Genomic DNA, 23,961 nt, shown 5'->3' on the forward strand with positions numbered 1-23,961 from the left:
AAAAAAAACAAAAAAAAAACACAAGTGCGAAAAGTGGTTTTTCAACACTAACACAAGTGCGAAAAGTGGTTTTTCAACACTAACACAAGTGCGAAAAGTGGTTTTTCAACACTAACACAAGTGCGAAAAGTGGTTTTTCCACACTAATACAAGTGCAGAAGTGGTTTCCTGCACCAACACAGGTGCGAAAAGTGGTTTTTCAACACTAACACAAGTGCGAAAAGTGGTTTTTCAACACTAACACAAGTGCGAAAAGTGGTTTTTCCACACTAATACAAGTGCAAAAGTGGTTTCCTGCACCAACACAAGTGCGAAAAGTGGTTTTTCAACAATAACACAAGTGCGAAAAGTGGATTTTCAACACTATCACAAGGGCAAAAAGTGATTTTTCTACACTAATACAAGTGCAAAAGTGGTTTCCTGCACCAACACAAGTGCGAAAAGTGGTTTTTCAACACTAACACAAGTGCGAAAAGTGGTTTTTCAACACTAACACAAGTGCGAAAAGTGTTTTTTCCACACTAATACAAGTGCAAAAGTGGTTTCCTGCACCAACACAAGTGCGAAAAGTGGTTTTTCAACACTAACACAAGTGCGAAAAGTGGTTTTTCAACACTAACACAAGTGCGAAAAGTGGTTTTTCAACACTATCACAAGTGAAAAAATTGTTTTTTCCCCACTAATACAAGTGCAAAAGTGGTTTCCTGCACCAACACAAGTGCGAAAAGTGGGTTTTCAACACTAACACAAGTGCGAAAAGTGTTTTTTTCCACACTAATACAAGTGCAAAAGTGGTTTCCTGCACCAACACAAGTGCGAAAAGTGGTTTTTCAACACTAACACAAGTGCGAAAAGTGGTTTTTCAACACTAACACAAGTGCGAAAAGTGTTTTTTTCCACACTAATACAAGTGCAAAAGTGGTTTCCTGCACCAACACAAGTGTGAAAAGTGGTTTTTCAACACTAACACAAGTGCGAAAAGTGGTTTTTCAACACTAACACAAGTGCGAAAAGTGGTTTTTCAACACTAACACAAGTGCGAAAAGTGGTTTTTCAACACTAACACAAGTGCGAAAAGTGGTTTTTCCACACTAATACAAGCGCAAAAGTGGTTTCCTGCACCAACACAAGTGCGAAAAGTGGTTTTTCAACACTAACACAAGTGCGAAAAGTGGTTTTTCAACACTATCACAAGGGCAAAAAGTGATTTTTCCACACTAATACAAGTGCAAAAGTTGTTTCCTGCACCAACACAAGTGCGAAAAGTGGTTTTTCAACACTAACACAAGTGCGAAAAGTGGTTTTTCAACACTAACACAAGTGCGAAAAGTGTTTTTTCCACACTAATACAAGTGCAAAAGTGGTTTCCTGCACCAACACAAGTGCGAAAAGTGGTTTTTCAACACTAACACAAGTGCGAAAAGTGGTTTTTCAACACTAACACAAGTGCGAAAAGTGGTTTTTCAACACTATCACAAGTGAAAAAAGTGTTTTTTCCCCACTAATACAAGTGCAAAAGTGGTTTCCTGCACCAACACAAGTGCGAAAAGTGGTTTTTCAACACTAAAACAAGTGCGAAAAGTGGTTTTTCAACACTAACACAAGTGCGAAAAGTGTTTTTTCCACACTAATACAAGTGCAAAAGTGGTTTCCTGCACCAACACAAGTGTGAAAAGTGGTTTTTCAACACTAACACAAGTGCGAAAAGTGGTTTTTCAACACTAACACAAGTGCGAAAAGTGGTTTTTCAACACTAACACAAGTGCGAAAAGTGGTTTTTCCACACTAATACAAGTGCAGAAGTGGTTTCCTGCACCAACACAAGTGCGAAAAGTGGTTTTTCAACACTAACACAAGTGCGAAAAGTGCTTTTTCAACACTATCACAAGTGCGAAAAGTGGTTTTTCAACACTAACACAAGTGCGAAAAGTGGTTTTTCAACACTAACACAAGTGCGAAAAGTGGTTTTTCAACACTAACACAAGTGCGAAAAGTGGTTTTTCAACACTAACACAAGTGCGAAAAGTGGTTTTTCCACACTAATACAAGTGCAAAAGTGGTTTCCTGCACTAACAAAAGTGCGAAAAGTGGTTTTTCAACACTAACACAAGTGCGAAAAGTGGTTTTTCCACACTAATACAAGTGGGAAAAGTGTTTTTTCAACACTATCACAAGTGCAAAAGTGTTTTTTCCACACTAATACAAGTGCGAAAAGTGTTTTTTCCACACTATTACAAGTGCAAAAGTGGTTTCCTGCACCAACACAAGTGCGAAAAGTGGTTTTTCAACACTAACACAAGTGCGAAAAGTGGTTTTTCAACACTAACACAAGTGCGAAAAGTGGTTTTTCAACACAAACACAAGTGTGAAAAGGTGTTTTTCAACACTAACACAAGTGCGAAAAGTGGTTTTTCAACACTAACACAAGTGCAAAAAGTGGTTTTTCAACACTAACACAAGTGCGAAAAGTGGTTTTTCCACACTAATACAAGTGCAAAAGTGGTTTCCTGCACCAACACAAGTGCGAAAAGTGGTTTTTCAACAATAACACAAGTGCGAAAAGTGGTTTTTCAACACTATCACAAGTGCAAAAAGTGTTTTTTCCACACTAATACAAGTGCAAAAGTGGTTTCCTGCACCAACACAAGTGCGAAAAGTGGTTTTTCAACACTAACATAAGTGCGAAAAGTGGTTTTTCAACACTATCACAAGTGCAAAAGTGTTTTTTCCACACTAATACAAGTGCAAAATGTGTTTTTTCCACACTAATACAAGTGCAAAAGTGGTTTCCTGCACCAACACAATTGCGAAAAGTGGTTTTTCAACACTAACACAAGTGCGAAAAGTGGTTTTTCAACACTAACACAAGTGCAAAAGTGGTTTCCTGCACCAACACAAGTGCGAAAAGTGGTTTTTCAACACTAACACAAGTGCGAAAAGTGGTTTTTCCACACTAATACAAGTGCAAAAGTGGTTTCCTGCACCAACACAAGTGCGAAAAGTGGTTTTTCAACACTATCACAAGTGCAAAAAGTGTTTTTTCCACACTAATACAAGTGCAAAAGTGGTTTCCTGCACCAACACAAGTGCGAAAAGTGGTTTTTCAACACTAACACAAGTGCGAAAAGTGGTTTTTCAACACTAACACAAGTGCGAAAAGTGGTTTTTCAACACTAACACAAGTGCGAAAAGTGTTTTTTCCACACTAATACAAGTGCAAAAGTGGTTTCCTGCACCAATACAAGTGCGAAAAGTGGTTTTTCAACACTAACGCAAGTGTTAAAAGTGGTTTTTCAACACTAACACAAGTGCGAAAAGTGGTTTTTCAACACTAACCCAAGTGCGAAAAGTGGTTTTTCCACACTAATACATGTGCAAAAGTGGTTTCCTGCACCAACACAAGTGCGAAAAGTGGTTTTTCAACACTAACACAAGTGCGAAAAGTGTTTTTTCCACACTAATACAAGTGCAAAAGTGGTTTCCTGCACCAACACAAGTGTGAAAAGTGGTTTTTCAACACTAACACAAGTGCGAAAAGTGGTTTTTCAACACTAACACAAGTGCGAAAAGTGGTTTTTCAACACTAACACAAGTGCGAAAAGGGGTTTTTCCACACTAATACAAGTGCAGAAGTGGTTTCCTGCACCAACACAAGTGCGAAAAGTGGTTTTTCAACACTAACACAAGTGCGAAAAGTGCTTTTTCAACACTATCACAAGTGCGAAAAGTGGTTTTTCAACACTAACACAAGTGCGAAAAGTGGTTTTTCAACACTAACACAAGTGCGAAAAGTGGTTTTTCAACACTAACACAAGTGCGAAAAGTGGTTTTTCAACACTAACACAAGTGTGAAAAGTGGTTTTTCCACACTAATACAAGTGCAAAAGTGGTTTCCTGCACTAACACAAGTGCGAAAAGTGGTTTTTCAACACTAACACAAGTGCGAAAAGTGGTTTTTCCACACTAATACAAGTGGGAAAAGTGTTTTTTCAACACTATCACAAGTGCAAAAGTGTTTTTTCCACACTAATACAAGTGCGAAAAGTGTTTTTTCCACACTAATACAAGTGCAAAAGTGGTTTCCTGCACCAACACAAGTGCGAAAAGTGGTTTTTCAACACTAACACAAGTGCGAAAAGTGGTTTTTCAACACTAACACAAGTGCGAAAAGTGGTTTTTCAACACAAACACAAGTGTGAAAAGGTGTTTTTCAACACTAACACAAGTGCGAAAAGTGGTTTTTCAACACTAACACAAGTGCAAAAAGTGGTTTTTCAACACTAACAGAAGTGCGAAAAGTGGTTTTTCCACACTAATACAAGTGCAAAAGTGGTTTCCTGCACCAACACAAGTGCGAAAAGTGGTTTTTCAACAATAACACAAGTGCGAAAAGTGGTTTTTCAACACTATCACAAGTGCAAAAAGTGTTTTTTCCACACTAATACAAGTGCAAAAGTGGTTTCCTGCACCAACACAAGTGCGAAAAGTGGTTTTTCAACACTAACATAAGTGCGAAAAGTGGTTTTTCAACACTATCACAAGTGCAAAAGTGTTTTTTCCACACTAATACAAGTGCGAAAAGTGTTTTTTCCACACTAATACAAGTGCAAATGTGGTTTCCTGCACCAACACAATTGCGAAAAGTGGTTTTTCAACACTAACACAAGTGCGAAAAGTGGTTTTTCAACACTATCACAAGGGCAAAAAGTGATTTTTCAACACTAACACAAGTGCGAAAAGTGTTTTTTCCACACTAATACAAGTGCAAAAGTGGTTTTCTGCACCAACACAAGTGTGAAAAGTGGTTTTTCAACACTAACACAAGTGCGAAAAGTGGTTTTTCAACACTAACCCAAGTGCGAAAAGTGGTTTTTCCACACTAATACAAGTGCGAAAGTGGTTTCCTGCACCAACACAAGTGTGAAAAGTGGTTTTTCAACACCAACACAAGTGCAAAAAGTGGTTTTTCCACACTAATACAAGTGCGAAAAGTGGTTTTTCAACACTAACACAAGTGCAAAAGTGGTTTCCTGCACCAACACAAGTGCGAAAAGTGGTTTTTCAACACTAACACAAGTGCGAAAAGTGGTTTTTCAACACTAACACAAGTGCGAAAAGTGGTTTTTCAACACTAACACAAGTGCGAAAAGTGGTTTTTCAACACTAACACAAGTGCAAAAAGTGGTTTTTCAACACTAACACAAGTGCGAAAAGTGGTTTTTCAACACTAACACAAGTGCGAAAAGTGGTTTTTCAACACTAACACAAGTGCGAAAAGTGGTTTTTCCACACTAATACAAGTGCAAAAGTGGTTTCCTGCACTAACACAAGTGCGAAAAGTGGTTTTTCAACAATAACACAAGTGCGAAAAGTGGTTTTTCAACACTATCACAAGTGCGAAAAGTGGTTTTTCAACACTAACACAAGTGCGAAAAGTGGTTTTTCAACACTAACACAAGTGCAAAAAGTGGTTTTTCAACACTAACACAAGTGCGAAAAGTGGTTTTTCAACACTAACACAAGTGCGAAAAGTGGTTTTTCAACACTAACACAAGTGCGAAAAGTGGTTTTTCAACACTAACACAAGTGCGAAAAGTGGTTTTTCCACACTAATACAAGTGCAAAAGTGGTTTCCTGCACTAACACAAGTGCGAAAAGTGGTTTTTCAACAATAACACAAGTGCGAAAAGTGGTTTTTCAACACTAACACAAGTGCGAAAAGTGGTTTTTCCACACTAATACAAGTGCAGAAGTGGTTTCCTGCACCAACACAAGTGCGAAAAGTGGTTTTTCAACACTAACACAAGTGCGAAAAGTGGTTTTTCAACACTATCACAAGTGCGAAAAGTGGTTTTTCAACACTAACACAAGTGCGAAAAGTGGTTTTTCAACACTAACACAAGTGCGAAAAGTGGTTTTTCAACACTAACACAAGTGCGAAAAGTGGTTTTTCAACACCAACACAAGTGCAAAAAGTGGTTTTTCCACACTAATACAAGTGCGAAAAGTGGTTTTTCAACACTAACACAAGTGCAAAAGTGGTTTCCTGCACCAACACAAGTGCGAAAAGTGGTTTTTCAACACTAACACAAGTGCGAAAAGTGGTTTTTCAACACTAACACAAGTGCGAAAAGTGGTTTTTCAACACTAACACAAGTGCGAAAAGTGGTTTTTCAACACTAACACAAGTGCAAAAAGTGGTTTTTCAACACTAACACAAGTGCAAAAAGTGGTTTTTCAACACTAACACAAGTGCGAAAAGTGGTTTTTCAACACTAACACAAGTGCGAAAAGTGGTTTTTCCACACTAATACAAGTGCAAAAGTGGTTTCCTGCACTAACACAAGTGCGAAAAGTGGTTTTTCAACAATAACACAAGTGCGAAAAGTGGTTTTTCAACACTATCACAAGTGCGAAAAGTGGTTTTTCAACACTAACACAAGTGCGAAAAGTGGTTTTTCAACACTAACACAAGTGCAAAAAGTGGTTTTTCAACACTAACACAAGTGCGAAAAGTGGTTTTTCAACACTAACACAAGTGCGAAAAGTGGTTTTTCAACACTAACACAAGTGTGAAAAGTGGTTTTTCCACACTAATACAAGTGCAAAAGTGGTTTCCTGCACTAACACAAGTGCGAAAAGTGGTTTTTCAACAATAACACAAGTGCGAAAAGTGGTTTTTCAACACTAACACAAGTGCGAAAAGTGGTTTTTCCACACTAATACAAGTGCAGAAGTGGTTTCCTGCACCAACACAAGTGCGAAAAGTGGTTTTTCAACACTAACACAAGTGCGAAAAGTGGTTTTTCAACACTATCACAAGTGCGAAAAGTGGTTTTTCAACACTAACACAAGTGCGAAAAGTGGTTTTTCAACACTAACACAAGTGCGAAAAGTGGTTTTTCAACACTAACACAAGTGCGAAAAGTGGTTTTTCAACACTAACACAAGTGCGAAAAGTGGTTTTTCAACACTAACACAAGTGCGAAAAGTGGTTTTTCCACACTAATACAAGTGCAAAAGTGGTTTCCTGCACTAACACAAGTGCGAAAAGTGGTTTTTCAACACTATCACAAGTGCAAAAAGTGTTTTTTCCACACTAATACAAGTGCAAAAGTGGTTTCCTGCACCAACACAAGTGCGAAAAGTGGTTTTTCAACACTAACACAAGTGCGAAAAGTGGTTTTTCAACACTATCACAAGTGCAAAAGTGTTTTTTCCACACTAACACAAGTGCGAAAAGTGTTTTTTCCACACTAATACAAGTGCAAAAGTGGTTTCCTGCACCAACACAAGTGCGAAAAGTGGTTTTTCAACACTAACACAAGTGCGAAAAGTGGTTTTTCAACACTAACACAAGTGCGAAAAGTGGTTTTTCAACACTAACACAAGTGCGAAAAGTGGTTTTTCCACACTAATACAAGTGCAGAAGTGGTTTCCTGCACCAACACAAGTGCGAAAAGTGGTTTTTCAACACTAACACAAGTGCGAAAAGTGGTTTTTCAACACTAACACAAGTGCGAAAAGTGGTTTTTCCACACTAATACAAGTGCAAAAGTGGTTTCCTGCACCAACATAAGTGCAAAAAGTGGTTTTTCAACACTAACACAAGTGCGAAAAGTGGTTTTTCAACACTATCACAAGTGCAAAAAGTGTTTTTTCCACACTAATACAAGTGCAAAAGTGGTTTCATGCACCAACACAAGTGTGAAAAGTGGTTTTTCAACACTAACACAAGTGCGAAAAGTGGTTTTTCAACACTAACACAAGTGCGAAAAGTGTTTTTTCCACACTAATACAAGTGCAAAAGTGGTTTCCTGCACCAATACAAGTGCGAAAAGTGGTTTTTCAACACTAACACAAGTGTGAAAAGTGGTTTTTCAACACTAACACAAGTGCGAAAAGTGGTTTTTCAACACTAACCCAAGTGCGAAAAGTGGTTTTTCCACACTAATACAAGTGCAAAAGTGGTTTCCTGCACCAACACAAGTGCGAAAAGTGGTTTTTCAACACTAACACAAGTGCGAAAAGTGGTTTTTCAACACTAACACAAGTGCGAAAAGTGGTTTTTCAACACTATCACAAGTGAAAAAAGTGTTTTTTCCCCACTAATACAAGTGCAAAAGTGGTTTCCTGCACCAACACAAGTGCGAAAAGTGGTTTTTCAACACTAACACAAGTGCGAAAAGTGTTTTTTCCACACTAATACAAGTGCAAAAGTGGTTTCCTGCACCAACACAAGTGCGAAAAGTGGTTTTTCAACACTAACACAAGTGCGAAAAGTGGTTTTTCAACACTAACACAAGTGCGAAAAGTGGTTTTTCCACACTAATACAAGTGCAGAAGTGGTTTCCTGCACCAACACAAGTGCGAAAAGTGGTTTTTCAACACTAACACAAGTGCGAAAAGTGGTTTTTCAACACTAACACAAGTCCGAAAAGTGGTTTTTCCACACTAATACAAGTGCAAAAGTGGTTTCCTGCACCAACACAAGTGCGAAAAGTGGTTTTTCAACACTAACACAAATGCGAAAAGTGGTTTTTCAACACTATCACAAGGGCAAAAAGTGATTTTTCCACACTAATACAAGTGCAAAAGTGGTTTCCTGCACCAACACAAGTGCGAAAAGTGGTTTTTCAACACTAACACAAGTGCGAAAAGTGGTTTTTCAACACTAACACAAGTGCGAAAAGTGTTTTTTCCACACTAATACAAGTGCAAAAGTGGTTTCCTGCACCAACACAAGTGCGAAAAGTGGTTTTTCAACACTAACACAAGTGGGAAAAGTGGTTTTCAACACTAACACAAGTGCGAAAAGTGGTTTTTCAACACTATCACAAGTGAAAAAAGTGTTTTTTCCCCACTAATACAAGTGCAAAAGTGGTTTCCTGCACCAACACAAGTGCGAAAAGTGGTTTTTCAACACTAACACAAGTGCGAAAAGTGTTTTTTCCACACTAATACAAGTGCAAAAGTGGTTTCCTGCACCAACACAAGTGCGAAAAGTGGTTTTTCAACACTAACACAAGTGCGAAAAGTGGTTTTTCAACACTAACACAAGTGCGAAAAGTGTTTTTTCCACACTAATACAAGTGCAAAAGTGGTTTCCTGCACCAACACAAGTGTGAAAAGTGGTTTTTCAACACTAACACAAGTGGGAAAAGTGGTTTTTCAACACTAACACAAGTGCGAAAAGTGGTTTTTCAACACTAACACAAGTGCGAAAAGTGGTTTTTCAACACTAACACAAGTGCGAAAAGTGGTTTTTCCACACTAATACAAGTGCAGAAGTGGTTTCCTGCACCAACACAAGTGCGAAAAGTGGTTTTTCAACACTAACACAAGTGCGAAAAGTGGTTTTTCAACACTAACACAAGTGCGAAAAGTGGTTTTTCCACACTAATACAAGTGCAAAAGTGGTTTCCTGCACCAACATAAGTGCGAAAAGTGGTTTTTCAACACTAACACAAGTGCGAAAAGTGGTTTTTCAACACTATCACAAGTGCAAAAAGTGTTTTTTCCACACTAATACAAGTGCAAAAGTGGTTTCATGCACCAACACAAGTGTGAAAAGTGGTTTTTCAACACTAACACAAGTGCGAAAAGTGGTTTTTCAACACTAACACAAGTGCGAAAAGTGTTTTTTCCACACTAATACAAGTGCAAAAGTGGTTTCCTGCACCAATACAAGTGCGAAAAGTGGTTTTTCAACACTAACACAAGTGTGAAAAGTGGTTTTTCAACACTAACACAAGTGCGAAAAGTGGTTTTTCAACACTAACCCAAGTGCGAAAAGTGGTTTTTCCACACTAATACAAGTGCAAAAGTGGTTTCCTGCACCAACACAAGTGCGAAAAGTGGTTTTTCAACACTAACACAAGTGCGAAAAGTGGTTTTTCAACACTAACACAAGTGCGAAAAGTGGTTTTTCAACACTATCACAAGTGAAAAAAGTGTTTTTTCCCCACTAATACAAGTGCAAAAGTGGTTTCCTGCACCAACACAAGTGCGAAAAGTGGTTTTTCAACACTAACACAAGTGCGAAAAGTGTTTTTTCCACACTAATACAAGTGCAAAAGTGGTTTCCTGCACCAACACAAGTGCGAAAAGTGGTTTTTCAACACTAACACAAGTGCGAAAAGTGGTTTTTCAACACTAACACAAGTGCGAAAAGTGGTTTTTCCACACTAATACAAGTGCAGAAGTGGTTTCCTGCACCAACACAAGTGCGAAAAGTGGTTTTTCAACACTAACACAAGTGCGAAAAGTGGTTTTTCAACACTAACACAAGTCCGAAAAGTGGTTTTTCCACACTAATACAAGTGCAAAAGTGGTTTCCTGCACCAACACAAGTGCGAAAAGTGGTTTTTCAACACTAACACAAATGCGAAAAGTGGTTTTTCAACACTATCACAAGGGCAAAAAGTGATTTTTCCACACTAATACAAGTGCAAAAGTGGTTTCCTGCACCAACACAAGTGCGAAAAGTGGTTTTTCAACACTAACACAAGTGCGAAAAGTGGTTTTTCAACACTAACACAAGTGCGAAAAGTGTTTTTTCCACACTAATACAAGTGCAAAAGTGGTTTCCTGCACCAACACAAGTGCGAAAAGTGGTTTTTCAACACTAACACAAGTGGGAAAAGTGGTTTTCAACACTAACACAAGTGCGAAAAGTGGTTTTTCAACACTATCACAAGTGAAAAAAGTGTTTTTTCCCCACTAATACAAGTGCAAAAGTGGTTTCCTGCACCAACACAAGTGCGAAAAGTGGTTTTTCAACACTAACACAAGTGCGAAAAGTGTTTTTTCCACACTAATACAAGTGCAAAAGTGGTTTCCTGCACCAACACAAGTGCGAAAAGTGGTTTTTCAACACTAACACAAGTGCGAAAAGTGGTTTTTCAACACTAACACAAGTGCGAAAAGTGTTTTTTCCACACTAATACAAGTGCAAAAGTGGTTTCCTGCACCAACACAAGTGTGAAAAGTGGTTTTTCAACACTAACACAAGTGGGAAAAGTGGTTTTTCAACACTAACACAAGTGCGAAAAGTGGTTTTTCAACACTAACACAAGTGCGAAAAGTGGTTTTTCAACACTAACACAAGTGCGAAAAGTGGTTTTTCCACACTAATACAAGTGCAGAAGTGGTTTCCTGCACCAACACAAGTGCGAAAAGTGGTTTTTCAACACTAACACAAGTGCGAAAAGTGGTTTTTCAACACTATCACAAGTGCGAAAAGTGGTTTTTCAACACTAACACAAGTGCGAAAAGTGGTTTTTCAACACTAACACAAGTGCGAAAAGTGGTTTTTCAACACTAACACAAGTGCGAAAAGTGGTTTTTCAACACTAACACAAGTGCGAAAAGTGGTTTTTCCACACTAATACAAGTGCAAAAGTGGTTTCCTGCACTAACACAAGTGCGAAAAGTGGTTTTTCAACACTAACACAAGTGCGAAAAGTGGTTTTTCCACACTAATACAAGTGGGAAAAGTGTTTTTTCAACACTATCACAAGTGCAAAAGTGTTTTTTCCACACTAATACAAGTGCGAAATGTGTTTTTTCCACACTAATACAAGTGCAAAAGTGGTTTCCTGCACCAACACAAGTGCGAAAAGTGGTTTTTCAACACTAACACAAGTGCGAAAAGTGGTTTTTCAACACTAACACAAGTGCGAAAAGTGGTTTTTCAACACTAACACAAGTGTGAAAAGGTGTTTTTCAACACTAACACAAGTGCGAAAAGTGGTTTTTCAACACTAACACAAGTGCAAAAAGTGGTTTTTCAACACTAACACAAGTGCGAAAAGTGGTTTTTCCACACTAATACAAGTGCAAAAGTGGTTTCCTGCACCAACACAAGTGCGAAAAGTGGTTTTTCAACAATAACACAAGTGCGAAAAGTGGTTTTTCAACACTATCACAAGTGCAAAAAGTGTTTTTTCCACACTAATACAAGTGCAAAAGTGGTTTCCTGCACCAACACAAGTGCGAAAAGTGGTTTTTCAACACTAACACAAGTGCGAAAAGTGGTTTTTCAACACTATCACAAGTGCAAAAGTGTTTTTTCCACACTAATACAAGTGCGAAAAGTGTTTTTTCCACACTAATACAAGTGCAAAAGTGGTTTCCTGCACCAACACAATTGCGAAAAGTGGTTTTTCAACACTAACACAAGTGCGAAAAGTGGTTTTTCAACACTAACACAAGTGCGAAAAGTGGTTTTTCAACACTAACACAAGTGCAAAAAGTGGTTTTTCAACACTAACACAAGTGCGAACGGTGGTTTTTCCACACTAATACAAGTGCAAAAGTGGTTTCCTGCACCAACACAAGTGCGAAAAGTGGTTTTTCAACACTATCACAAGTGCAAAAAGTGTTTTTTCCACACTAATACAAGTGCAAAAGTGGTTTCCTGCACCAACACAAGTGCGAAAAGTGGTTTTTCAACACTAACACAAGTGCGAAAAGTGGTTTTTCAACACTAACACAAGTGCGAAAAGTGTTTTTTCCACACTAATACAAGTGCAAAAGTGGTTTCCTGCACCAATACAAGTGCGAAAAGTGGTTTTTCAACACTAACGCAAGTGTTAAAAGTGGTTTTTCAACACTAACACAAGTGCGAAAAGTGGTTTTTCAACACTAACCCAAGTGCGAAAAGTGGTTTTTCCACACTAATACATGTGCAAAAGTGGTTTCCTGCACCAACACAAGTGCGAAAAGTGGTTTTTCAACACTAACACAGGTGCGAAAAGTGGTTTTTCAACACTAACCCAAGTGCGAAAAGTGGTTTTTCAACACTATCACAAGTGAAAAAAGTGTTTTTTCCCCACTATTACAAGTGCAAAAGTGGTTTTCCTGCACCATCACAAGTGCGAAAAGGGGTTTTTCAACACTAACACAAGTGCGAAAAGTGTTTTTTCCACACTAATACAAGTGCAAAAGTGGTTTCCTGCACCAACACAAGTGCGAAAAGTGGTTTTTCAACACTAACACAAGTGCGAAAAGTGGTTTTTCAACACTAACACAAGTGCGAAAAGTGTTTTTTCCACACTAATACAAGTGCAAAAGTGGTTTCCTGCACCAACACAAGTGTGAAAAGTGGTTTTTCAACACTAACACAAGTGCGAAAAGTGGTTTTTGAACACTAACACAAGTGCGAAAAGTGGTTTTTCAACACTAACCCAAGTGCGAAAAGTGGTTTTTCCACACTAATACATGTGCAAAAGTGGTTTCCTGCACCAACACAAGTGCGAAAAGTGGTTTTTCAACACTAACACAGGTGCGAAAAGTGGTTTTTCAACACTAACCCAAGTGCGAAAAGTGGTTTTTCAACACTAACACAAGTGCGAAAAGTGGTTTTTCAACACTAACACAAGTGCGAAAAGTGGTTTTTCAACACTAACACAAGTGCAAAAAGTGGTTTTTCAACACTAACACAAGTGCGAAAGGTGGTTTTTCCACACTAATACTAATACTAATTCACTAACACAAGTGAAAAAAGTGTTTTTTCCCCAGTAATACAAGTGCAAAAGTGGTTTTCCTGCACCATCACAAGTGCGAAAAGGGGTTTTTCAACACTAACACAAGTGCGAAAAGTGTTTTTTCCACACTAATACAAGTGCAAAAGTGGTTTCCTGCACCAACACAAGTGCGAAAAGTGGTTTTTCAACACTAACACAAGTGCGAAAAGTGGTTTTTCAACACTAACACAAGTGCGAAAAGTGTTTTTTCCACACTAATACAAGTGCAAAAGTGGTTTCCTGCACCAACACAAGTGTGAAAAGTGGTTTTTCAACACTAACACAAGTGCGAAAAGTGGTTTTTCAACACTAACACAAGTGCGAAAAGTGGTTTTTCAACACTAACACAAGTGCGAAAAGTGGTTTTTCCACACTAATACAAGTGCAGAAGTGGTTTCCTGCACCAACACAAGTGCGAAAAGTGGTTTTTCAACACTAACACAAGTGCGAAAAGTGGTTTTTCAACACTATCACAAGTGCGAAAAGTGGTTTTTCAACACTAACACAAGTGCGAAAAGTGGTTTTTCAACACTAACACAAGTGCGAAAAGTGGTTTTTCAACACTAACACAAGTGCAAAAAGTGGTTTTTCAACACTAACACAAGTGCGAAAAGTGGTTTTTCAACACTAACACAAGTGCGAAAAGTGGTTTTTCCACACTAATACAAATGCAGAAGTGGTTTCCTGCACCAACACAAGTGCGAAAAGTGGTTTTTCAACACTAACACAAGTGCGAAAAGTGGTTTTTCAACACTATCACAAGTGCGAAAAGTGGTTTTTCAACACTAACACAAGTGCGAAAAGTGGTTTTTCAACACTAACACAAGTGCGAAAAGTGGTTTTTCAACACTAACACAAGTGCGAAAAGTGGTTTTTCAACACTAACACAAGTGCGAAAAGTGGTTTTTCAACACTAACACAAGTGCGAAAAGTGGTTTTTCCACACTAATACAAGTGCAAAAGTGGTTTCCTGCACTAACACAAGTGCGAAAAGTGGTTTTTCAACAATAACACAAGTGCGAAAAGTGGTTTTTCAACACTATCACAAGTGCAAAAAGTGTTTTTTCCACACTAATACAAGTGCAAAAGTGGTTTCCTGCACCAACACAAGTGCGAAAAGTGGTTTTTCAACACTAACACAAGTGCGAAAAGTGGTTTTTCAACATTATCACAAGTGCAAAAGTGTTTTTTCCACACTAACACAAGTGCGAAAAGTGTTTTTTCCACACTAATACAAGTGCAAAAGTGGTTTCCTGCACCAACACAAGTGCGAAAAGTGGTTTTTCAACACTAACACAAGTGCGAAAAGTGGTTTTTCAACACTAACACAAGTGCGAAAAGTGGTTTTTCAACACTAACACAAGTGCGAAAAGTGGTTTTTCCACACTAATACAAGTGCAGAAGTGGTTTCCTGCACCAACACAAGTGCGAAAAGTGGTTTTTCAACACTAACACAAGTGCGAAAAGTGGTTTTTCAACACTAACACAAGTGCGAAAAGTTGTTTTTCCACACTAATACAAGTGCAAAAAGTGGTTTTTCAACACTAACACAAGTGCGAACGGTGGTTTTTCCACACTAATACAAGTGCAAAAGTGGTTTCCTGCACCAACACAAGTGCGAAAAGTGGTTTTTCAACACCATCACAAGTGCAAAAAGTGTTTTTTCCACACTAATACAAGTGCAAAAGTGGTTTCCTGCACCAACACAAGTGCGAAAAGTGGTTTTTCAACACTAACACAAGTGCGAAAAGTGGTTTTTCAACACTAACACAAGTGTGAAAAGTGGTTTTTCAACACTAACACAAGTGCGAAAAGTGGTTTTTCAACACTAACCCAAGTGCGAAAAGTGGTTTTTCCAACCTAATACAAGTGCAAAAGTGGTTTCCTGCACCAATACAAGTGCGAAAAGTGGTTTTTCAACACTAACACAAGTGCGAAAAGTGGTTTTTCAACACTAACACAAGTGCGAAAAGTGGTTTTTCAACACTATCACAAGTGAAAAAAGTGTTTTTTCCCCACTAATACAAGTGCATAAGTGGTTTCCTGCACCAACACAAGTGCGAAAAGTGGTTTTTCAACACTAACACAAGTGCGAAAAGTGTTTTTTCCACACTAATACAAGTGCAAAAGTGGTTTCCTGCACCAACACAAGTGCGAAAAGTGGTTTTTCAACACTAACACAAGTGCGAAAAGTGGTTTCCTGCACCAACACAAGTGCGAAAAGTGTTTTTTCCACACTAATACAAGTGCAAAAGTGGTTTCCTGCACCAACACAAGTGTGAAAAGTGGTTTTTCAACACTATCACTAGTGCGAAAAGTGGTTTTTCAACACTAACACAAGTGCGAAAAGTGGTTTTTCAACACTAACACAAGTGCGAAAAGTGGTTTTTCAACACTATCACAAGTGAAAAAAGTGTTTTTTCCTCACTAATCCAAGTGCAAAAGTGGTTTCCTGCACCAACACAAGTGCGAAAAGTGGTTTTTCAACACTAACACAAGTGCGAAAAGTGTTTTTTCCACACTAATACAAGTGGAAAAGTGGTTTCCTGCACCAACACAAGTCCGAAAAGTGGTTTTTCAACACTAACACAAGTGCGAAAAGTGGTTTTTCAACACTAACACAAGTGCGAAAAGTGTTTTTTCCACACTAATACAAGTGCAAAAGTGGTTTCCTGCACCAACACAAGTGTGAAAAGTGGTTTTTCAACACTAACACAAGTGCGAAAAGTGGTTTTTCAACACTAACACAAGTGCGAAAAGTGGTTTTTCAACACTAACACAAGTGCGAAAAGTGGTTTTGCCACACTAATACAAGTGCAGAAGTGGTTTCCTGCACCAACACAAGTGCGAAAAGTGGTTTTTCAACACTAACACAAGTGCGAAAAGTGGTTTTTCAACACTAACCCAAGTGCGAAAAGTGGTTTTTCAGCACTAACACAAGTGCGAAAAGTGGTTTTGCCACACTAATACAAGTGCAGAAGTGGTTTCCTGCACCAACACAAGTGCGAAAAGTGGTTTTTCAACACTAATACAAGTGCAAAAGTGGTTTCCTGCACCAACACAAGTGCAAAAAGTGGTTTTTCCACACTAACACAAGTGCGAAAAGTGTTTTTTCCACACTAATACAAGTGCAAAAGTGGTTTCCTGCACCAACACAAGTGCAAAAAGTGGTTTTTCAACACTAACACAAGTGCGAAAAGTGGTTTTTCAACACTAACACTAGTGCGAAAAGTGTTTTTTCCACACTAATACAAGTGCAAAAGTGGTTTCCTGCACCAACACAAGTGTGAAAAGTGGTTTTTCAACACTAACACAAGTGCGAAAAGTGGTTTTTGAACACTAACACAAGTGCGAAAAGTGGTTTTTCAACACTAACCCAAGTGCGAAAAGTGGTTTTTCCACACTAATACATGTGCAAAAGTGGTTTCCTGCACCAACACAAGTGCGAAAAGTGGTTTTTCAACACTAACACAGGTGCGAAAAGTGGTTTTTCAACACTAACCCAAGTGCGAAAAGTGGTTTTTCAACACTATCACAAGTGAAAAAAGTGTTTTTTCCCCAGTAATACAAGTGCAAAAGTGGTTTTCTGCACCATCACAAGTGCGAAAAGGGGTTTTTCAACACTAACACAAGTGCGAAAAGTGGTTTTTCAACACTAACACTAGTGCGAAAAGTGTTTTTTCCACACTAATACAAGTGCAAAAGTGGTTTCCTGCACCAACACAAGTGTGAAAAGTGGTTTTTCAACACTAACACAAGTGCGAAAAGTGGTTTTTCAACACTAACACAAGTGCGAAAAGTGGTTTTTCAACACTAACACAAGTGCGAAAAGTGGATTTGCCACACTAATACAAGTGCAGAAGTGGTTTCCTGCACCAACACAAGTGCGAAAAGTGGTTTTTCAACACTAACACAAGTGCGAAAAGTGGTTTTTCAACACTAACCCAAGTGCGAAAAGTGGTTTTTCAGCACTAACACAAGTGCGAAAAGTGGTTTTGCCACACTAATACAAGTGCAGAAGTGGTTTCCTGCACCAACACAAGTGCGAAAAGTGGTTTTTCAACACTAACACAAGTGCGAAAAGTGGTTTTTCAACACTAACACAAGTGCGAAAAGTGTTTTTTCCACACTAATACAAGTGCGAAAAGTGTTTTTTTCACACTAATACAAGTGCAAAAGTGGTTTCCTGCACCATCACAAGTGCGAAAAGGGGTTTTTCAACACTAACACAAGTGCGAAAAGTGTTTTTTCCACACTAATACAAGTGCAAAAGTGGTTTCCTGCACCAACACAAGTGCGAAAAGTGGTTTTTCAACACTAACACAAGTGCGAAAAGTGGTTTTTCAACACTAACACTAGTGCGAAAAGTGTTTTTTCCACACTAATACAAGTGCAAAAGTGGTTTCCTGCACCAACACAAGTGTGAAAAGTGGTTTTTCAACACTAACACAAGTGCGAAAAGTGGTTTTTGAACACTAACACAAGTGCGAAAAGTGGTTTTTCAACACTAACCCAAGTGCGAAAAGTGGTTTTTCCACACTAATACATGTGCAAAAGTGGTTTCCTGCACCAACACAAGTGCGAAAAGTGGTTTTTCAACACTAACACAGGTGCGAAAAGTGGTTTTTCAACACTAACCCAAGTGCGAAAAGTGGTTTTTCAACACTATCACAAGTGAAAAAAGTGTTTTTTCCCCAGTAATACAAGTGCAAAAGTGGTTTTCCTGCACCATCACAAGTGCGAAAAGGGGTTTTTCAACACTAACACAAGTGCGAAAAGTGTTTTTTCCACACTAATACAAGTGCAAAAGTGGTTTCCTGCACCAACACAAGTGCGAAAAGTGGTTTTTCAACACTAACACAAGTGCGAAAAGTGGTTTTTCAACACTAACACAAGTGCGAAAAGTGTTTTTTCCACACTAATACAAGTGCAAAAGTGGTTTCCTGCACCAACACAAGTGTGAAAAGTGGTTTTTCAACACTAACACAAGTGCGAAAAGTGGTTTTTCAACACTAACACAAGTGCGAAAAGTGGTTTTTCAACACTAACACAAGTGCGAAAAGTGGTTTTTCCACACTAATACAAGTGCAGAAGTGGTTTCCTGCACCAACACAAGTGCGAAAAGTGGTTTTTCAACACTAACACAAGTGCGAAAAGTGGTTTTTCAACACTATCACAAGTGCGAAAAGTGGTTTTTCAACACTAACACAAGTGCGAAAAGTGGTTTTTCAACACTAACACAAGTGCGAAAAGTGGTTTTTCAACACTAACACAAGTGCGAAAAGTGGTTTTTCAACACTAACACAAGTGCGAAAAGTGGTTTTTCAACACTAACACAAGTGCGAAAAGTGGTTTTCCACACTAATACAAATGCAGAAGTGGTTTCCTGCACCAACACAAGTGCGAAAAGTGGTTTTTCAACACTAACACAAGTGCGAAAAGTGGTTTTTCAACACTATCACAAGTGCGAAAAGTGGTTTTTCAACACTAACACAAGTGCGAAAAGTGGTTTTTCAACACTAACACAAGTGCGAAAAGTGGTTTTTCAACACTAACACAAGTGCGAAAAGTGGTTTTTCAACACTAACACAAGTGCGAAAAGTGGTTTTTCAACACTAACACAAGTGCGAAAAGTGGTTTTTCCACACTAATACAAGTGCAAAAGTGGTTTCCTGCACTAACACAAGTGCGAAAAGTGGTTTTTCAACAATAACACAAGTGCGAAAAGTGGTTTTTCAACACTATCACAAGTGCAAAAAGTGTTTTTTCCACACTAATACAAGTGCAAAAGTGGTTTCCTGCACCAACACAAGTGCGAAAAGTGGTTTTTCAACACTAACACAAGTGCGAAAAGTGGTTTTTCAACACTATCACAAGGGCAAAAGTGTTTTTTCCACACTAACACAAGTGCGAAAAGTGTTTTTTCCACACTAATACAAGTGCAAAAGTGGTTTCCTGCACCAACACAAGTGCGAAAAGTGGTTTTTCAACACTAACACAAGTGCGAAAAGTGGTTTTTCAACACTAACACAAGTGCGAAAAGTGGTTTTTCAACACTAACACAAGTGCGAAAAGTGGTTTTTCCACACTAATACAAGTGCAGAAGTGGTTTCCTGCACCAACACAAGTGCGAAAAGTGGTTTTTCAACACTAACACAAGTGCGAAAAGTGGTTTTTCAACACTAACACAAGTGCGAAAAGTGGTTTTTCCACACTAATACAAGTGCAAAAGTGGTTTCCTGCACCAACACAAGTGCGAAAAGTGGTTTTTCAACACTAACACAAGTGCGATAAGTGGTTTTTCAACACTATCACAAGTGCAAAAAGTGTTTTTTCCACACTAATACAAGTGCAAAAGTGGTTTCCTGCACCAACACAAGTGCGAAAAGTGGTTTTTCAACACTAACACAAGTGCGAAAAGTGGTTTTTCAACACTAACACAAGTGCGAAAAGTGTTTTTTCCACACTAATACAAGTGCAAAAGTGGTTTCCTGCACCAATACAAGTGCGAAAAGTGGTTTTTCAACACTAACACAAGTGTGAAAAGTGGTTTTTCAACACTAACACAAGTGCGAAAAGTGGTTTTTCAACACTAACTCAAGTGCGAAAAGTGGTTTTTCCAACCTAATACAAGTGCAAAAGTGGTTTCCTGCACCAATACAAGTGCGAAAAGTGGTTTTTCAACACTAACACAAGTGCGAAAAGTGGTTTTTCAACACTAACACAAGTGCGAAAAGTGGTTTTTCAACACTATCACAAGTGAAAAAAGTGTTTTTTCCCCACTAATACAAGTGCAAAAGTGGTTTCCTGCACCAACACAAGTGCGAAAAGTGGTTTTTCAACACTAACACAAGTGCGAAAAGTGTTTTTTCCACACTAATACAAGTGCAAAAGTGGTTTCCTGCACCAACACAAGTGCGAAAAGTGGTTTTTCAACACTAACACAAGTGCGAAAAGTGGTTTCCTGCACCAACACAAGTGCGAAAAGTGTTTTTTCCACACTAATACAAGTGCAAAAGTGGTTTCCTGCACCAACACAAGTGTGAAAAGTGGTTTTTCAACACTATCACTAGTGCGAAAAGTGGTTTTTCAACACTAACACAAGTGCGAAAAGTGGTTTTTCAACACTAACACAAGTGCGAAAAGTGGTTTTTCAACACTATCACAAGTGAAAAAAGTGTTTTTTCCTCACTAATCCAAGTGCAAAAGTGGTTTCCTGCACCAACACAAGTGCGAAAAGTGGTTTTTCAACACTAACACAAGTGCGAAAAGTGTTTTTTCCACACTAATACCAGTGGAAAAGTGGTTTCCTGCACCAACACAAGTCCGAAAAGTGGTTTTTCAACACTAACACAAGTGCGAAAAGTGGTTTTTCAACACTAACACAAGTGCGAAAAGTGTTTTTTTCCACACTAATACAAGTGCAAAAGTGGTTTCCTGCACCAACACAAGTGTGAAAAGTGGTTTTTCAACACTAACACAAGTGCGAAAAGTGGTTTTTCAACACTAACACAAGTGCGAAAAGTGGTTTTTCAACACTAACACAAGTGCGAAAAGTGGTTTTGCCACACTAATACAAGTGCAGAAGTGGTTTCCTGCACCAACACAAGTGCGAAAAGTGGTTTTTCAACACTAACACAAGTGCGAAAAGTGGTTTTTCAACACTAACACAAGTGCGAAAAGTGGTTATTCCACACTAATACAAGTGCAAAAGTGGTTTCCTGCACCAACACAAGTGCGAAAAGTGGTTTTTCAACACTAACACAAGTGCGAAAAGTGGTTTTTCAACACTAACACAAGTGCGAAAAGTGGTTTTTCAACACTAACACAAGTGCGAAAAGTGGTTTTTCCACACTAATACAAGTGCAGAAGTGGTTTCCTGCACCAACACAAGTGCGAAAAGTGTTTTTTCAACACTAACACAAGTGCGAAAAGTGGTTTTTCAACACTAACACAAGTGCGAAAAGTGGTTTTTCCACACTAATACAAGTGCAAAAGTGGTTTCCTGCACCAACACAAGTGCGAAAAGTGGTTTTTCAACACTAACACAAGTGCGAAAAGTGGTTTTTCAACACTATCACAAGGGCAAAAAGTGATTTTTCCACACTAATACAAGTGCAAAAGTGGTTTCCTGCACCAACACAAGTGCGAAAAGTGGTTTTTCAACACTAACACAAGTGCGAAAAGTGGTTTTTCAACACTAACACAAGTGCGAAAAGTGTTTTTTCCACACTAATACAAGTGCAAAAGTGGTTTCCTGCACCAACACAAGTGCGAAAAGTGGTTTTTCAACACTAACACAAGTGCGAAAAGTGGTTTTTCAACACTAACACAAGTGCGAAAAGTGGTTTTTCAACACTATCACAAGTGAAAAAAGTGTTTTTTCCACACTAATACAAGTGCAAAAGTGGTTTCCTGCACCAACACAAGTGCGAAAAGTGGTTTTTCAACACTAACACAAGTGCGAAAAGTGTTTTTTCCACACTAATACAAGTGCAAAAGTGGTTTCCTGCACCAACACAAGTGCGAAAAGTGGTTTTTCAACACTAACACAAGTGCGAAAAGTGGTTTTTCAACACTAACACAAGTGCGAAAAGTGTTTTTCCACACTAATACAAGTGCAAAAGTGGTTTCCTGCACCAACACAAGTGTGAAAAGTGGTTTTTCAACACTAACACAAGTGCGAAAAGTGGTTTTTCAACACTAACACAAGTGCGAAAAGTGGTTTTTCAACACTAACACAAGTGCGAAAAGTGGTTTTTCCACACTAATACAAGTGCAAAAGTGGTTTCCTGCACTAACACAAGTGCGAAAAGTGGTTTTTCAACACTAACACAAGTGCGAAAAGTGGTTTTTCCACACTAATACAAGTGGGAAAAGTGTTTTTTCAACACTATCACAAGTGCAAAAGTGTTTTTTCCACACTAATACAAGTGCGAAAAGTGTTTTTTCCACACTAATACAAGTGCAAAAGTGGTTTCCTGCACCAACACAAGTGCGAAAAGTGGTTTTTCAACACGAACACAAGTGCGAAAAGTGGTTTTTCAACACTAACACAAGTGCGAAAAGTGGTTTTTCAACACTAACGCAAGTGCGAAAAGTGGTTTTTCAACACGAACACAAGTGCGAAAAGTGGGTTTTCAACACTAACACAAGTGCGAAAAGTGGTTTTTCAACACTAACACAAGTGCGAAAAGTGGTTTTTCCACACTAATACAAGTGCAAAAGTGGTTTCCTGCACCAACACAAGTGCGAAATGTGGTTTTTCAACACTAACACAAGTGCGAAAAGTGGTTTTTCAACACTATCACAAGTGCAAAAAGTGTTTTTTTCCACACTAATAAGTAGTGTATATATGTTGCTTCTGGGACACTCTCATTTTCCCATTGACTTACATGTTAATTTTTCCCCTCCCTCATTGCCCCTAAACACCTCTATTTCTCTCACCCTGTTCTTTACGAACCTTCTAACCTTTTGACATGTTATCCTTATTCATTAGACCACTTAAACAATGGTCCTTCTGTGTGAACCTGTGATCCTTCTGACCTTATGGACCTTTTAACCTTTTACTCTTAATATCATCTGGTGAATCATCTTTGACCCACTCAAACAACGACCCTACAAATATTTGTTTATGTGTGGGAAATAATTTAATTCTCCTACAACTCTCCTCACCGTCTAATACATTAACAAAAAATATGTTTGAGTTTGGTTCTTTATTAAGATATTTTAACTGAGCTAAGATAAAATGGTAAACCTCCCTCAATGTTCTTGTTTGAGCGCCTCCAGTGCCACATACCATTTTTAAATTAAAGTATATATTTTCCTGACAACCATCAAAGTTTTCCGTCCACTCAAAAATATTTCCATCTTTTTTACCCAATTCACCGGTATTTAAATTAATTCTCTTATTTGTTTTGTAAATTGTTTTACCAGTTGTCTTTTCAATTATACCTATTTGATATTTTTCACATTCGTTATGTTTACCATTTATATACCAAGGTTGATTACACCTCCACTCTTTAGTCTGGTTGGTACTTGGTTCTATCATTTATATAATAGTAAAAAGGCGGCGGTAGCCCGTTAAAATCCCTAACCCCCTTTTTAACTTATCACTTATATACTTATATAACCATAAGGGAGACTATCAATTCCATTTTCTAAAATAAACCTCTTATCATCAAAAGCCCCCAATGCTTTCTTATTCATCTCTTCTGAATATAATTTATGTTTATAACTTCTTATTCCATTAATCTTTCTAAACTCTTCTTTCTTTGTTGTTAAACAGTTATAATAATCCTTAAAGTTTATTGTTTCTTTAATAACATTTTTCTTTACACCTTTTAACTTCTTATCAGTCTTTTCGACGTTATTCACAATGTATTTATAAGCATAAGCCTTAGACCTCAATCCCACAAATTCACTCATAACA

The sequence above is a fragment of the Myxine glutinosa genome, chromosome 4 (genome assembly GCF_964187855.1).
Source record: "Myxine glutinosa chromosome 4, kmMyxGlut1.1, whole genome shotgun sequence".
NCBI classification, from domain to species: domain Eukaryota; kingdom Metazoa; phylum Chordata; class Myxini; order Myxiniformes; family Myxinidae; genus Myxine; species Myxine glutinosa.